The 3,791-nt window shown below is 51.8% G+C and overlaps 1 pseudogene; it reads right to left on the reverse strand.

Annotated features, from left to right (window-relative positions):
- Positions 1-252: 252 nt before the first annotated feature.
- LOC129697758 (U2 spliceosomal RNA) lies at positions 253-357 on the reverse strand (annotated as a pseudogene).
- Between the last annotated feature and the right edge of the window lie 3,434 nt (positions 358-3,791).

The following is a 3,791-nucleotide window of genomic DNA, read 5'->3' on the forward strand; positions in this document are numbered from 1 at the left end:
GCTGGCTGCCCGCTGTTCCACGGTCCTCCTTCTCCAGCTTTGTCCTTCCTTCCGTGGAGTGGATATGGCCGGTGTGGAGGACATCTGGCACAGCTGATTCCATCTATTCCATTTCTTTAACCCGGCTCCAACGCTCTCAGCGCTCCTGGCTGCTCCTTTATCTCAGACCCCTGGGACCGACCACCGTACTGACGGTACTGGTCCCTTGCGGTCGTTGCAGCCGGTCAACTCCACTCTAATGCCCTCAATTCTGGGCACTCCTACTTATATGGTCCTTAGATAAGGGACATATAAGATATTAAAACTGATAATAACAGCTACTATAGTTGATCTTAGTCAAAAGGCCCAAGAAGCGATATCTGTAACTAAAAAACCCGCTGGGACCGACCCCGGTACTCACATTACTGGTCCCTTGCGGTCGGTTGCAGCCAGTCAACTGCACTGCAAAGTCCTTGGCCTCGGCGCTGGCCGTTAGTGCTGCTGCCGAGAAATGAATTTTCCCATCGTGCTGGAGCGAAGTTGGGCACAGGTGTTTTCCCTCTCCGGGAATCGATGTGCCCATGCTGCTCCTGCCGCTGCCGGCTGCCGCTGCTGCTCCTGCCGCTGCCGCTGCTCCTGCCGCTGCCGGCTGCCGCTGCTGCTGCCGCTGCCGCTGCCGGCTGCCGTTACTGCTCTCCTGCCAGCTGCCTGCACTCCGCGGTTCTCCCGCCGGCTTTCTGCAGCTTACATGGACCCGGTCCATGTCTGCACCTAATGGGTAAGTGGAAGGAAAACGCAGAGTCTCTTACCTGCTGTTCCCGACTTTTCATTCTCCCGCTGGTGAACGTCGTTCCCTACGTGTCGGTTTCGAGCCGCTCGGACCGACCCCGGTGTTCACGGGCCTGGTCCTTCGTGGCAGATCCGCAGCCGGTAAAATCCGGCTGTTCCTAGGGACCCCTTGGACCAACCCCGGTGCTTACCTTTTGAAGAAGGTTTTCGGCCCGAACGTCCCCAGTTCCTTAGCTCCATTAGTGCCGCTGCACTCGCTGAGCGTTTCCAGCCCTGCTGTGTACCCCGGGTACTTACAGCGCTGGTCCGTGCTCTCTGTCCTGCTGCCTCCGCGCTGGCCGCTAGCGACTGCTCCCAAGCCAGTCTCGCTTGAGACTGGCATACGGGACCTCTTTGCTTTGCTTCCCGCCCGGCGGAGAAGTGAATTTTGCCGGTGCAGGAGCGAAGTCGGGCACAGGTTTTTCCCCTCCAGGGAAAGTCATGCTGTTGCTGCTGCCGGCTGCTCGCACTCCACGGATCTCCCTGCCAGCTTTCCGCAGCCTCCTAAATGGTAAGTAGAAAAAAGGAACGCAGAGTCTCTTACCTGCTGTTCCCGACTTTCAAATTCTACCGCTTGGGGAACGTCGTTCCCCGCTGTGTGACTCGTTGCAATGCGTGTAGCGATATGATACGCATGCGTGGAAGCGGGGTTCTTCACGAAGTCACTCACGTGACTCCGAAGTAAAATTCCAGATTCACCACTCTCTGTGTGAAAAATGTTTTTCTCATCTCGGTCCTAAAAGATTTCCCCCTTATCCTTAAACTGTGACCCCTTGTTCTGGACTTCCCCAACATCTGGAACAATCTTCCTACATCTAGCCTGTCCAACCCCCTAATAATTTTGTAAGTTTCTATAAGATCCCCCCTCAATCTTCTAAATTCTAGCGAGTACAAGCCAAGTCTATCCACTCTTTCTTTATATGAAAGTCCTGACATCCCAGGAATCAGTCTGGTGAACCTTCTCTGCACTCCCTCTATGGCAAGAATGTCTTTTCTCAGATTAGGAGACCAAAACTGTACGCAATACTCCAGGGGTGGTCTCATATTCATATCCATATTGCACAGCAAATCCAGGCAAGGGCAAGTTTGAATTTAAAACCAAAATATAGATGTTGATGCCAATGGTGTGTTCCTTTGGCACTGACTTTCCAAATTGGCATCTCATTGTTTGAGTCGACAGTCACATCACATCCAGACTTGACATTTCTATTATTCATTGGTCAGTCGGTCAATCAAGGTTTTCTGAGTTGGTTCTGACTCCTGGTGACCTGATGGTGCTGATGTTTTCAGGATGTCCTTTGTCCAAATACATCATGAAGCTGCCGCAAATGTGTATTAACATTTTCCTTAAAGTTGTCATTGCCCCTTGTTCATGGCCTTCCACTCCCTCTGTTTCCTTTCAAGTTGGTCTTAATACTATTGATTTCTCTTCCTGTTGGTCCCTTACTAATCTGGAATGGATCGTCCAGTGCCAGATTGACCACAGTGGCACAGTGTGGAAACAAGCTCTTTGGCCCGACTTACCCACACTGGCCGACATGTCCCACACTACTCCTTTCTGCCTGCATTTGGCCCATATCCCTCCAAACCTGCCCTATTCATGTACCTGCCTAAATGTTTCTTAAATGTTGGGATAATACCTGCCTCGACTACCTCCTCTGGCAGCTCATTCCATATACCTACTAACTTTGCATGAAAAATGTATTTTACTGATTCCTATTATATCTGCACCTTAAGCCTACAACTCTGGCTCTTGATTTCCCTCCACTCCAGGCAGGAGATTCTGTGCATCTACCAGATCTATTGTATTGTACTTCCGGTGGCGCTGGTGCCAGCAGCCTCCACCTACAGCCCGGTATCTTTTTGTTTTTTTGTTTATTTAGTTATGTTAAAGTGTGTTTTTTTTTTTTTTTTTTTTTTTTTTTTTTTTTTTTGGTGTTTTTATGTGGGGGAAGAGGGCACGGTGCGGGGGATACCGTCCTTCAGCCGCTTCCTGGTGAGGACGCGACTATTATTCGAGTCGCGTCCTCGCCCCCCCCCCCCTCCCCCCACAGCGGCCTACCTACCTGGATTGGCGCGGCCTTTCCTGCCGGGATCGACCGGAGCTCCAGCAGCGGCGGGACAGCGCTGAAACATCGCGGGGCTGGCGATGCCTTACCGGGGGTCGCCGTCTGGAGCCCGGAGTGCTGGACCTGCTGCACCGACATCCTGGAGCTGCGGTTTGCGGAGCTCCCAACGCGGGCGGCGCTGATCAACAACGCGGGGTCCTGCGACTCTGCCCGGCTCGGCCTGCGGATTCGGGAGCTGCAGACTCCGGCTGCGGGAGGCGGTTGATCAGGAGGTCCGGGCCGCTGAGGAGGAGGATGCTCACCGTCGGGGTTCGGCGTCGGCGTTCCACCAGCCCGGCGTGAGGGCCTGAACATCGGGCCACCCGGGGCGGCGACTGCGGGTGCTCAGAAGGCCCCGACCACGGATGAACACGGAGGGGAGGCTGGCTGGACTATGGTGCCTTCCTCACCTTGGTGCCATATATGTTATGTTGTGTCGTGGACTTTCTGTGTTTGTGCTTTTTTTTAAATTTTAATTCAATTTCAAATTTATTTTTAATATGTTTTATTATTTATTTATTATTTATTTATTCTTTTTTATGATTTTATGATACTGCCTGTAAGGGAAATTCATTTCGTTGTCTCAAATTGAGACAATGACAATAAATTTGAATACAATACAATACAATACAATCTAATCCTCTCAGAGTCTGGTGGAGGCAGGTTCTCTGGATAATTTCAAGAGAGAGCTAGATAGGGCTCTTAAAGATAGCCCTCTCCAGCTTTCTCTTGAAAGTATCCAGAGAACCGGCCTCCACCGTCCTCTGAGAGGATCAGATCTGGTAGAAGCACAGCATCTCTTGCCCGGGGTCAGGGGATATGGGCAGAAGGCAGGAACGGGGTACTGATTGTGGATGATCAGCCATGATCACATTG

Source organism: Leucoraja erinacea, chromosome 5, assembly GCF_028641065.1.
Source record: "Leucoraja erinacea ecotype New England chromosome 5, Leri_hhj_1, whole genome shotgun sequence".
Taxonomy (NCBI): domain Eukaryota; kingdom Metazoa; phylum Chordata; class Chondrichthyes; order Rajiformes; family Rajidae; genus Leucoraja; species Leucoraja erinaceus.